This window comes from Palaemon carinicauda, chromosome 25 (assembly GCF_036898095.1).
Source record: "Palaemon carinicauda isolate YSFRI2023 chromosome 25, ASM3689809v2, whole genome shotgun sequence".
Taxonomy (NCBI): Eukaryota; Metazoa; Arthropoda; class Malacostraca; order Decapoda; family Palaemonidae; genus Palaemon; species Palaemon carinicauda.
In genome coordinates this window covers 100,591,170-100,604,880 of record NC_090749.1, presented here as the reverse complement: position 1 = coordinate 100,604,880, position 13,711 = coordinate 100,591,170, and the positions used below count along the sequence as shown (strand labels likewise).

Here is a 13,711-nt window from a genome sequence, read left to right as displayed (position 1 = left end):
ATGTAATTTATTGGAATAAAGCTTATTATTATTATTATTATTATTATTATTATTATTATTATTATTATTATTATTATTATTATACTCTCTCTCTCTCTCTCTCTCTCTCTCTCTCTCTCTCTCTCTCTCTCTCCTCTCTCTCTCTCTCTCTCTCTCTCTCTCTATCGAAGTCTGCCATGAAACGTTTTCTTTGAAAAAACGCCGAATCAAAACATTAGAATTTCACTGTCAGACGTACGACCAAAGTATTAACTTTTAAAATTCTTATTAACATTATATTAGATTCTAAAGATAAGATGAAATGAATACAGCTATGTATAGTTTACATTTTAAACCTATATAGATACAGTCTAAATGTAGTTTTACATAGATATTCGAATACCAAATGTGAATCTGTACGACATTTTTCCCATACCTAAGCAATGTCATTCATCGAAATGTCCACTATGGTTTAATTACTTTATGATGATATCTTACATTAAAGCAATTTTGCTTTTATTTCCAACTAAAGTAAGTTTATATCAACAATGAATCTGTGCTTTATTGTTTATATTTAAATGTATTTTTGAATATAGGGGTGAATGTAGTTAGAAAGAGCGTGATATATCCTATTATCAAATAAACTCATTAGGGGAACAATTTCTGACTGAAATAAGATAATATAAAGCCAGTTTTACAATATACTAATTATAATTCAGTATTAAAAAGCAGGAAAATGCAGCACCTTCTACTCCTCTTCTAGTAGTGTGCCCACAATCACAGTGCTGTGGAGAGAGCAACGAGGAATTTCAGTGTTGTGGAGAGAGCAACGAGGAAATAAAGCGGTGCCAATGTAGTCAGACGAGGTAGTACACAAAGTACCTGAATTTGCTGAATACAATTCAGTATTACCTTGCCAGGAGTGAATGCAGTTGGGAAGAAAGCACAGAGTTGAGACTTTGTCTTAGGGTAGGCTAAAGTTACGGCAGTGTAATGGGGTCTACCCCCCTCTCCCCCGTGGTAGGGAAGGATACAGCTCCTTTGTTAGGTTAGCTGATGTCCTTATTTTTGTTTCCCTTTTTAAAATATCTTTTTTAAATATTAGAGCCTTTTCATATTAGCGGCTAGTTCCCCCCCCCCCCCAGCATGCATTAAAAATGAACACTAACTAACGTGAACTTCCTCACCCCTAACCTAACCTACAAGCCGTGTCCTTACCTACTTACCTTATGTTAGCCCTCCTTTGACACCACCCCCTAACAGTAGTTCCCTATTCTTAGTCGGCTGTCATCATGCATACAGTTGGCCGCTATCATACATACACCCCGAAATATTACTCGCAGTCTGTCCCAACTTACTACAAAGGCTCCTGCCTTAGCCTAATGTAGGCTATGTCCACCTAACCTAACATACAGCTGATACCTACTTCGTATACAGTACAGTATAGCCGTTCAGTACAGAATACATCCTGGCCAATGCCCGTCCTTTGTAGCAAATGTTATAATTGACAGACTCACAAATTGTTGTCATAAAAATCTATTTTCCAAATTGCTGTTAACCTTGACAGTTGTTTGATAGGTCAGAAATAAGATGAATTAACGACCTGTCTGCAAATCTACATTAGACCCCATTATTATTATTATTATTATTATTATTATTATTGTTATTATTATTATTATTACATGCTAAGCTATAGCCCTTGTTGGAAAAGCAGGATGCTATAAGCTCAGGGGCTCCAACAGGGAAAAATAGCGCAGTGAAGAAAGGAAATTAGGAAATAATCTACAAGAAAAGAAATGAACAATGAAAATAATATATTAAGAACAGTAGCAACCTTAGAATAGCTCATTTATATATAAATTATGAGAATAGCCCATAGAGGAAAGGAAATACATTACTGTAAATATACTACAAGAGAAGTAATGAACAATTAGAATAACATTTGTTCCGTACTTGGAATACAAACCTACGCTATTTATTAGGGGTATTACTTTCGGCGAAGCTGAAAGGACGAACCATTAAATTTTAGCGAGGGTTAACTACCCATTTGTTCCATAACTGGAATACAAACCACGCTATTTAATAGGGATATTACTTTTGGCGTAGCTGAAATGACGAGCCATTAATTTTTAACGAGGGTTTACTACCCACACCGCTAGTTAGCAGGGGTAGGGGAGGGTAGCTTGCTACCCCCCTCTCACACACCTGTGCTTGAGCTCACTTTGCTCTCGGCTTGGATGGTGGTCGGACGTGTCCGCTCTCATCCTCGCCGTCATATTGGCACCAATTTAATTGCTTTTGTTCTTTTCTTTTACTAGTTCTGTACATGTGAAGTTGGCCTCTGCGATCATGCGCACCTGCCCGACCGCCCCTGTGGAACATTCATGTCGGTGGTTGAGACTGATCCTCACGCCCTTTGTCCTTCTTGTAAGGGCCAACGGTGTGATAGTAACTACAAGTGTAGTGAGTAGTAGGGAGTGGTCTGCCTCCCAGTGGGAGAGGTTTTCGCGACGGCGGAAGAAGAAGTCCAAACGGGACATTTCTCCTTCAAAGGTTGCTTCAAAAGGGAAAAAAAACCCAAAGGCCTCTTCTTCTGTTACCCAAACCTCCTCCGAAGCTCCCACTCGGTCGGTGTCTTCCGTTTTGGCAAGTTCTGACTCTAATGAGGGCTCTCGACGGGTTTTCCGACCCTGAGATCCCTCCTCAAGAGGGCAAGGACACGGTCTTAGACCGTGTCTTTGGTACTCAAAGACAGAGCTCTCCTACATGCCAGTGCCATCTATCCAGCACTCCAGCGTTTTCTTGCGTGCCGGCACTCTCCTGCGCGCCCGCGTTCTCTAGTACACAAGAGCTTGCCAGCGCCCTCCAGCGCGCTAGCAGTCTTTGTTGCGCCAGCACTATCCAGCTTGCCAACGACCTCCTTCGTGCCATTGTTCTCCTGCGCACCAGCGCTCTCCAGCACGTCCATGCTCTCCAGTGCATCAGCATATGCCAGCTTGCCAGCGCTTGCCAGGCCGACAGCACTCTACTGCGCCCCAGCGCTCTTCCGCTCGGTAGAGCTCTTCACTGCGCTAGCCTTTTCCTGCGAGGCAGCGCTCTTCAGTGCGCTAGCCCTCTCTTGCACACTAGCGCTCTCCACCGCATCAGCATATGCCAGCGCTTGCCAAGGTGCCAGTACTCTATTGCGCACCATCCTTCTCCCACTCGGCAGTGCTGTCCTGCCAGCGCTCTCCTTCCCACCAGTGCTCCCTTGCGCGCTAGCACTTTCCAGCTCTCCTCAGCGCCAGCGTCTCCGGGTAGCTAGTACTCTCCTGTGGGCCAGCGCTGTCCAGGCTGTCAGCGCTCTCCAGTGCCTCAGCACTCCCCAGCGCTTCCACACACCACAGCGCATCATGGTTTGTCACCTCGCCAGCGCGGTACCACTCACCAGCACGTCAGCGCTCTCCAGCCCTTCAGGGCTCTGCAGCGCATCAATGTTCTCCAGAGCATCAGCGCACCCATGATTTCCAGCGCATCAGCGTTTGCCAGCACGAACGCACTCACAAGCACATCAGCGTTTTCCAGCTCACCAGCGCTCTCCTGCGAACCAGCGCTGTCCAGTTTGCCAGTGCTCTCAATCTTGCCAGTGCCCCAGTGCAATCCAGCTCGCCAGTACTCTCCTGCAACGCTAGCTCTCTCCGGCTTGGCAGAGCTCTCCAACTCGCCAGTACTCTCCTTCGCGCCACCACTCGCCAGCTGGCCAGAGCTCTCCTGTGGGCCAGTGCTCTCCAGCTCTCAAGCGTGCTAATACTCTCCAGTGTGCCAGCGCTCTCCAGTGCGTCATCGCTCCCCAGCATGTCCACAATCTCCAGCACCTCAGCGTTTGACAGCTCGCTGGCACATCAGCGTTCTCTAACTCACTATCACTCTCCAACTTACCAGTGCTCTGTAGCTCCCCAGCAATCTCCAGCATTTCAGCGCTCCTCAGCGCTTCCACGCTCTCCAGCATATCAGCGTTTGCCAGCAAGACAGCAATCACCAGAACGTCATCGCTCTCTTTCTCGCCAGCGATTTCCTGCGAGACAACTCTGTCCAGCGCACCAGCACTTTTCTGCGTGGCAGCGGTCTCCAGCTCGCCAATGCTTTCCTGCTCATCAGCGTCTCCGGCTTGCCAGCACTCTTGCACCCCAGGACCAATCGGATCGGCAGTGCTCTCCAATGCATTAGCACTCTACAGCGTGTCAGCAGTCTCCTGTGCATCCACGGTCTCCACCACATCAGTGTTAGCCAGCACCACAACACTCACCAACACGTCAGGGCTCTCCAGCTCGCCTGTGTTCTCCTGTGTGCCAGCGCTCTTCTGCACACCAGTGCCATCTATCTACCGCCCCAGCGCTCTCCAGTACACAAGAGCTTGCCAGCGCCCTCCAGCGCACTAGCGCTCTTTATTGGGCCAGCACTCTCCAGCTTGCCAGCGACCTCCTTCACGCCAGTGTTCTCCTGCGCACCAGCGCTCTCCAGCGCGTCAATGCTCACCAGTGCATCAGCATATGCCAGCTTGCCAGCACTCGCCAGGATGACAGCACTCTACTGCGCCCCAGCGATCTCCCGCTCGGCAGAAGAGCTCTTCAGTGCACTAGCCCTCTCCTTTACGCTAGTGCTGTCCACCGCATCAGCATATGCCAGCGCTCACCAGGGTGCCAGTACTCGCTTGCGCGGCAGCACACTATTGTGCGTCATCCCTATCCCACTCGGCAGTGCTGTCCTGCCTGCCAGCGCTCTCCTTCCCACCAGTGCTCTCTTGCACGCCAGCATTTTCCAGCTCTCCTCAGCACTAGTGTCTCCAGGTAGCCAGCACTCTCCATCGTGTCAGTGCTCCACAGCGCGTCCATGATTCCCAGAGCATCAGCGTATTCCAGCATGCCAGCACGAACGCGCTCACAAGCACATCAGCGCTTTTCAGCTTGCCAGTGCTCTTTTGTGTGCCAGCGCTCTCCTGCAAACCATTGCTGTCCAGCTTGCCAGCACTCTCTTGCCCGCCAGTGCTCTCAATATCGCCAGCGTGTCAGTGCAATCCAGCTCACCAGTACTCTCCTGCAACTCTAGCGCTCTCCAACTCGCCAGTACTCTCCTTCGTGCCAGCACTCACCAGCTGGCCAGTGCTCTCCAGCTCTCAAGCTTGCTAATACTCTCCAGTGTGCCAGCGCTCTCCAGCGCGTCAGCACTCTTCACTGCGTCATCGCTCCCCAGCGCGTCCATGCTCTCCAGCGCCTCAGCGTTTGCCAGCTCGCTGGCACGTCAGCGTTCTCTAAATCACTACAGTGAACCCTCGCTACTTCGCGGTTCGACCATCGCGGATTCACCACTTCGCGGATTTTTTTCATAACCCATGTATATACATATATCGCGGATTTTCCAGAAATATCGAAAATACCGCGATGTGACCGATGGTGCGAGATTGGAGAAAGTAAGGAAAATTGAATCGTGATTGATTTTCAATATAAATGAAACTTTGAGGAGCAACAAAGATATCATTTGTTAGAGAGATAGAGAGAGGTAAGGAATGGGAGGTAGTGAAAAGTAGCCCACAGAGGTAGAGAGAGAGAGAGAGAGAGAGAGAGAGGGGGGGGGTTTAAATGTAATAAACAAAAATATTTGATAGGTTATAACACATTGGTGCTTATGTAATATCAACTGTATACTGTAGACGGTTTGAATAAGTTAAGAAATGGTATAAATGATACTTTGTTAGTGTATTCGTACACACTCAAGAGCGGCAGCTAGATGACAGCTGATCTAATCACAGCCAAAAGTAAAAAAAAAAGAAGTCAACAATACTCGATTTTTAAAACAAACCCGAAATTTAAAAACAAAAGTACACGCTTTCTTAATGTGCAATTAACTATTTAAAGAGTGGCAATTTTCTAGAATAAAATGATATTTCCCAAAAATAGTGGTTTGCTGATGAAATCGGATGCCGTATTTTTAGCTATGATTGAAATGGATGTAGACTCGGCCTAATTATTTCGTTTCGTATTTAATTGACACTAAGAAAACTAATTTTAGTTTCTTCATCTAAATGTAAGTATTGTATAACACGAAGAGAGAGAGAGAGAGAGAGAGAGAGAGAGAGAGAGAGAGAGAGAGAGAGAGAGAATCAGCTGTTGTACTCAAATGGCGTGTTTTTGTTTCGTGAGAATTTCATCGCCACGACTTTTACAACAACATACTGTACTGAACTTTACAGTATTATACAGACTACTGTAATATGATAAAGTAAAATATTTGTAATCTATTTTATATGAAATGGGGCTATTTTTTTTTTTGTTTAAAATTTACATTTACGTATGTAAAACAACTCTCTCTCTCTCTCTCTCTCTCTCTCTCTCTCTCTCTCTCTCTCTCTCTCTCTCTCTCTCGTAGATTGTTTTCCTGCTTTGCTACGTATGTATGATTTTATATAGATACGGTAAATAATATTTGTAATAACATATTTTATTAAAGCTTTTACTGTAATATCATTATTTATCACTTTCATCATGAGCGTTAAATTCCTTAGTTTGTTTACTGAGCGTACTTTATGACGCCGTCGTTTCAGGCGGCGTCATAAAGAAAAATATTTCATTTGAAAGTCCTAAGAAAAATTAAGTAAAACATTAGTAATAACCAAATCAACATACTGTACTGAATAATCAATATAATCGATGCAGATACTAACCTATACACAGATGTGTAAATGCGTTTGTTTCTTCATTATAATCAGAGATAAACGTAAACAAAACATTGGTTGCCATTTTTTATCGTGCTTTTTGGCGTGTTTAGGAAACGCATGATACAAAATCACCCTTAATATTTGTGCCTGTTTTAGTTTAGGGTACGTTAGTACATGCATTAAGTGTTCTGTACATTAAAGGGTATTTTGTTAACAGTACTACGTACAAGGGAAGGTTTTAAAAGTCTGAATATACATGTTAAATAAATAGGTAAATATGGTGTCACTACTTCGCGGATTTTCAGTTATCGCGGCCGGGTCTGGAACCTATCTACCGCGATAAACGAGGGTTCACTGTAGCGCCCTCCAACTTGCCAGTGCTCTCCGGCTCCCCAGCACTCTCCAGCATGTCAGTGCTTCTACGCTCTCCAGCGCATCAGCGTTTACCAGCACGCCAGCGCACCCCAGTACGACAGCAATCACCAGAACGTCAGCGCTCTCTAGCTCGCCAGCGAATTCCTGCGGGCCAGCTTTGCCCAGCCCGCTAGCACTTTTCTGCGTGCCAGCGGTTTCCTACCCACTAGCTCTCTCCAGCTCGCCAGCGCTCTGCAACGCGCCAGTGGTCTCCAGCGCTCTGCAACGTGCCAGTGGTCTCCAGCGCTCTGCAACGTGCCAGTGGTCTCCAGCGCTCTGCAACGTGCCAGTGGTCTCCAGCGCTCCAGCACTTTCCTGCGTGTCAGTGCTTTACAGCGCATCAGCGTTTACCAGCTTGCCAGGACGTCATCGCTCTCCAGTTCGCCAGGGGTCTTCTGCTCGCCAACACTCTCCAGTGCTTCAGCGCTCTCCGTCTCAGCAGGACTCTCTTGCTCTTCAGAGCTTTACGTCTCGGCAGGGCTCTCCTGTGCGCCAGTGCTCTCCAGCTCACCAGCACTCTCGTGCCCGCTAGTGCCCTCTGGTTTGGTAGTGCTCTCTTGCACACGAGCTCTTTCCAGCGCATCAGCACTCTCTAGGGCGTCAGTGCTTCCATGCTGGCCAGCGCATCAGCGTTTGCCAGCTCTCCAGCCTGCCAGTGCTCTCTTGCGCGCCAGCTCTCCCCGTCTCGCCAGCACTCTCCTGAGCCCAGAACCCAGTGGATCGGCAGTGCTCTCCAACCCGTTAGCGCTACCCAGCGCGTCCACGCCCTCCAGTACATCATTGTTATCCAGCTCTCCAACGCATTAGTGCTCTCCAGCGTGTCAGCAGTCCGTAGCACGTACACGCACTCCAGCACATCAGTGTTAGCCAGCTCTCCAGTTCTCGCCAGCACGTCAGGGCCCTCCAGCTCGCCTGTGTTCTCCTGCGCGCTAGTGCCATCTATCCAGCGCTCCCCAGCGCGGAAGCGTTTGTCAGCATACCAGCGCTCGCCAGCACACCAGCGTTATCCTGTTTACTAGTGCTCTCCTGTGCGCCAGCGCTTTCCAGCTCGCTAACGCTCTCCTGCGCGCCAGCACTTTCCAGCGAGTCCACGTTACCCAGAGCATGAGCTGTTGCCAGCTTGCCAGAACACAAGTGCTCGTCAGCACAACAGCACTCGCTAGCATGTTAGCGCAATCTAGCTCACCAGCGCTCTCCAGCTCACCAGCGATCTCCAGGTTTCTAGCGCTCTCGTACACGGCAGCACTATCCAGCTTGCCAGCACTCCAGCTCGGCAGTGCTTTCCAGCTTGCCAGTAATCTCCAATGTGTCAACGCTCCCCAGCATGTCCACACTCAATAGCTTATATGCGTTTTTGAGCTCGACATCATCCACTGTCATGTCAGCGCTCTCCATTTCGCCAGCGCTCTCCAGCTTGCTAGTGCACTCCTGCACGCCAGTGCTCGCCAGCACTCTCTTGTGTTCCGGCGCTCTTCGTCTCGGGAGTGCTAACCTGCGTGCCAGCCCTCTCGTGCGCTCCAGCACTCTTTATTGTGCTAGCACTCTCCAGCACATCAGCATATGCCAGCGCTCGCCAGGACGACAGCACTGTATTGCTTGCCTGCGCTCGCCAGGACGACAGCACTGTATTGCTTGCCTGCGCTCTCCTGTGTGCCAGCATTTTCCAACTCGTCAGCAATCTCTTGCTTGTCACCGCTATCCGGCTCGCTAGCACTTTCTTGAGCCCCCAGCTCTCTACCTCTCGGAAGTGGTCTCCTTCGCGCTAGCGCTTTTCTGTGCGCCAGCCCTCTTCAGCGCGGCTAGCCCTCTCCTGTGCGCCAGTGCTCGTCATTTTACCAGCGCTCTCCAGCGCATCAGCATATGCCAGCGCTCGCTAGGGTGACAGCACTCTCTTGTGCGGCAGCGCTCTCCAGCTCGCCAGCACTCTATTATACGCCATCGCTCTCCCGCTCAGCAGTGCTCTCATGCGCACCAGCGCTCTCCTTTGCACCATTTCACCAGTGCTCTCCTGCGCGCCAGAGCTATTTAGCTCTCCAGCACTCTCCTGCGTGACAGCGCTCTCTTGTGTGCCAGAACCCTTTGGATCTGCAGTGCTCTCCAACGCGTTAGCGCTCCCCATCGCATTCAGGCTCTCCAGCATATCAGTGTTAGCCAGCTCTCTAGTGCTCACCTGTACCACAGCACTTACCAGTACGTCGGCGCTCTCCAGCTTGCTTGCGCTCTCTTATGCGCCAGCGCTCTTTAGCTCTCTCCGGCTCTGCAGCGCTCTCCTGTGCGTCGGTGCTCTCTATCTCGCCAATACTCTCCTGAGCACCTGCTTTCTCCAGCTCAGCAGTACTCTCCTGCTCACTTGCTAGCTTCTATCTAGCACTCTTTTGCTCGCGAGTGCTCTCCAGTGTGCCAGTACTCTCTTGCGCACCAGCGCTCTCCAGTGTGCCAGCGCGTCAGCTCTCTCCAGCACGATAGCACTCACCAGCACGTCGGCGCTCTGTTGCTTGCTAGTGGTTTCCTGTGCGCCAACGATCTCCAGCTTGCCTGCGCTCTCCTGCTTCCCAGCACTCTCCAGCTTGCCATCATTCTCCTGCGCGCCAGCGCTCCGCAGCCCGTCCACACTCTGCAGCGCATCGACGATTGTCACGTCAGCACTCACCAGCGCGTTAGTGCTCCCCAAAGCGTCCATGATTTCCAGCACATCAGCGTTTGCCAGCACGACAGCACTCATCAGCGCATGAGGGTTTTCCAGCTTGCGTTTGCTCTCCAGTTCGCCAGCGCTCTCGATCTCGCCATCGTGCCAGTGCTATGTAGCTCGCCAGTACTCTCTTGCACGCCAGCTCTCTCCAGCTCTCTAGCATGCTAGTACTCTCCTGTGCACCAGCGCCCTCTAGTGTGTCAACACTCTAGTGTGTAATCGCTCTCCATCGCCTCAGCATTTGCTATCTCGCCAGCACGTCAGCGTTCTGTAGCTCACTAGCGCTCTCCAGTTTGCTAGTGCTCTCCAGCATAGGCCACGCTCTCCAGCGCATCAGCGTTTGCCAGCTCGCCAGCACTCATCAGAACGTCAGCACTCTCCAGCTCGCCAGTGCTTGCCAGCGCTCTCCAGCGCGTCAGCACTCTCCAGCGTGTCAGTACTCTTGCGGTGAGGCCTCTAGACTTCATGTGCACGCTGGATCTAAAGGACGCGTACTTCCAGATCCCAATCCATCCGTCTTCCAGGAAGTACTTAAGATTCAGCCTAGATGACAAGACCTACCAGTTCAAGGTGCTGTGTTTCGGTATCCACAGCACCTCAGGTGTTCACCAGAGTGTTCACCCTGATTTCATCTTGGGCCCACAGGAACGGCATCCGTCTCCTTCGTTATCTGGACGACTGGCTGATCCTAGCAGACTCGGAGTCGACCCTTCTTCGACACCGAGACAGGCTTCTGAGTCTTTGCCAGGATCTGGGGATCGTGGTAAACCTCGAGAAGTCCTCTCTGCAGCCATCCCAACGACTGGTTTATCTAGGTATGTTGTTAGACACCAATCTCCAGAAAGCCTTTCCATCAGACGACAGGATATCAAGGTTGAGGAGGGTGGCGGAACCCTTCCTCAGGCGAGAAGAGCTTCCCGCCCAATCGTGGTTGCGTCTCTTAGGTCACCTGTCCTCCCTGGCTCGTCTGGTTCCAAACGGCCGCCTCAGGATGAGATCCCTGCAGTGGCGGCTCAAGTCCCGGTGGAATCAAGGATCCGATTCCCCTGACGTACAGGTCCCGATAGGATCTTTGGAACGGACGGACCTGCGATGGTGGCTGGTCGATGGGAACCTTTGAAAGGGAGTGAATCTTCTCGTCCTCCCCCCGGAATTGACACTGTTTTCAGATGCGTCAAAAGAAGGGTGGGGGCCGCATGTTCTGAACCATAGGACCTCAGGCCTTTGGTCAGAATCAGAAAAGTACCTGCATACCAACCTGCTAGAGTTGAAGGCCGTCTTTCTGGCCCTTCAACAGTTCCCACGGACCCTGGCGGGTCACTCCGTGGTGGTGATGAGCGACAACACCACGGTAGTGGGTTTTATCAACAAGCAGGGAGGTACTTTTTCGCAGCAGCTATCCCATCTTGCAGTAGAGATTCTGAGGTGGACCGAAGTCCACTCGATAACTCTATCAGCTCGCTTCATTCCTGGCAAGAGGAATGTGCTCGTCGACAGTCTGAGCAGGGCTTTGCAGATAGTGAGTACTGAGTGGTCTTTGGATCCTCAGATAGCCAACAAAGTCTTGACTTTGTGGGGTTCCCCGACCGTGGACCTGTTCGCGACAGCGTTGAATTTCAAGCTGCCTCTGTACTGCTCCCCAGTCCCGGACCCCAAGGCTCTCTGGCAAGATGCTTTCCAGCAACGGTGGGACAACATCGACGTGTACGCCTTCCCACCGTTCTGTCTGATGAGAAGGGTGCTCAACAGGACCAGACTATCGGTCAACTGTTCGATGACTCTGATAGCTCCGCTATGGCATCACGCGGAATGGTTCCCAGACCTTCTGGAGCTCCTGACGGAGCTCCCGAGAGAACTTCCCCCACGACGCGAGCTATTCAGACAACCCCACTCCAACATCCCTCACAAGGCCGTGGCCTCGCTTCGGCTTCACGCCTGGAGACTGTCCAGCATCTCCTCACGGAGAGAGGCTTTTCGCAACAGGTTGCGGAGAGAATGTCTCGGCACCTGCGGAAGTCGTCTGAGGGAATCTACCAGGCAAAGTGGAGAGTCTTTTGTGGTTGGTGTCGTGGGAGGGGTATCTCTCCACTCGATGCCACTATTCCAGCAATAGCGGAGTTCCTCGTATATCTGCGGGAGGAAATGCGCCTTTCTGTCTTGGCAGTGAAAGGCTATCGCTCAGCCTTAAGCTTGGCTCTCAGGCTGAAAGGTGTGGACATTTTTTCCTCGCTAGAACTCTCTCTACTCATACGTAGCTATGAGCTTACCTGCCCCCAGTCGGAAGTGAGACCTCCTCCTTGGAACATGGTTCGGGTTCTCAGGGCTCTTAAGAGACTTCCCTTCGAACCATTACGCCAGGCCTCTGATCGCCACCTGTCTTGGAAGACGGCTTTCCTGCTCGCTTTGGCTTCGGCCAAGCGAGTTAGTGAACTTCATGGTCTCTCGTACGACATCGCCCATTCAAGGGGATGGGGGGAGGTAACATTCAGGTTCGTCCCTGAGTTTGTTGCCAAGACTCAGAATCCTGGAGTGCCGGATCCACGGTTCGACTCTTTCAGGATCGCGAGTCTCTGTTCTGTAACAAGCGACCCAGACCAGCTGCTACTATGTCCAGTGAGGTGTCTGAGGTATTACTTGAAGAGAACAGCTGCAGTTCGTCCCCAAGTGCGGGCATTGTTTGTAAGCACAGGCAGGACGAAGAGGAGGGTCACCAAGAATACCATCTCGACTTGGATTCGAAGGGTTATCCACCACTCCTTGAATCCAGACCCTCCTCCGTCACGTCGCCCTAGGGCACATGACGTCAGGGGCGTTGCTACGTCCCTGGCCTTCAAGAGAAACTTCTCTGTGACGCAGGTGCTTCAAGCTGGGGTCTGGAAGCGTCAAACGACCTTCACAGCCCACTACCTGCAGGACGTGACCCACAGGTGCCTCGATACGTTTTCTATCGGCCCTGTGGTGGCTGCACAACAGCTGGTCTAACCTCAGGCTCCTTTATGGACAAGTAGCAGTAGGTTGAGGGCGTTGTTACCCGGTTTTAGTCTGCGTGAACTAAAGAGTATGTCTGACCCTTACTTCTTTCCTCATTCTCCCCTCTCTTGGGGAAGCAGCATCCTGGTCTTCGCATAGCTGACCTCGACCTCTGCAGGTAACCCATGCTTCCTTGTGCTCCTAGTATTAAGTTTAATACTGTCACGTCCCCCATACCCTGACTAGGTGGTATTGGGAACGTCCTGTCCTAGATTCCTATCTAAAGGTCTCAAGGTCAACTTCATAGGACGAGTCACGCTTTCCTCCACACACAACTTATGTAGGCCACTCGTTCCTAGCGAAGCAAAGAACTTGTGAGGTGCAGGGGCTCCTTTTCTCAAGTGCTACTCACTGGGAGGCAGAGCCCCCGGGCAAAGCCAAAGGCCTTAAGGCTGGGGATTTTCCACCCCTCCTACGGGGTAAGTCACCCAATGTAAATAGCGTGGTTTGTATTTCGGTTATGGAACAAATGACAAATTCGGAGATAATTTGTATTTTTCCTAACCATGCAAACTTTAGCTATTTACACATATTTGCCCGCCAGCCCTGGCCCCCAAGTCAAGTCCTACCTCTAATTGAAGTGAAGCAAATCACCGGTGTGTGGGGGGGGGGAGGGGTAGCAAGCTACCCCTTCCCCTACCCCCGCTAACTAGCGCGGGGGTAGTTAACCCTTGTTAAAAACTATTGGCTCGTCATTTCAGCTACGCCAAAAGGTAAACCCAATGTAAATAGCTAAGGTTTGTATGGTTAGGAAAAATACAAATTATCTCCGAATTTGTCATATCATTAGGAAAAATAAGAATTATCTCTGATTTTTCCTGTCATTATTTTTACTTCCTCTCCTAATGTTCATAATGTTCGATTAACTTGAAATAAAGAAACATCCTACCAAAAAAAAAAAGAAAAAA

The 13,711-nt window shown here is 50.2% G+C and overlaps 1 long non-coding RNA gene across 3 annotated transcripts in view; it reads left to right on the top strand.

The window, feature by feature from the left end:
• The first annotated feature begins 779 nt into the window (after window positions 1–779).
• Window positions 780–13,711, top strand: part of LOC137618738 (uncharacterized) — a 112,382-nt gene continuing 99,450 nt past the window's right edge. For 2 of the 3 annotated variants that reach the window (XR_011039833.1, XR_011039835.1), the window contains exon 1: window positions 780–948. This is a non-coding gene — a long non-coding RNA (uncharacterized lncRNA). The remainder of the gene's footprint in view (window positions 949–13,711) is intronic. The other variant, XR_011039834.1, reaches the window with a different exon arrangement.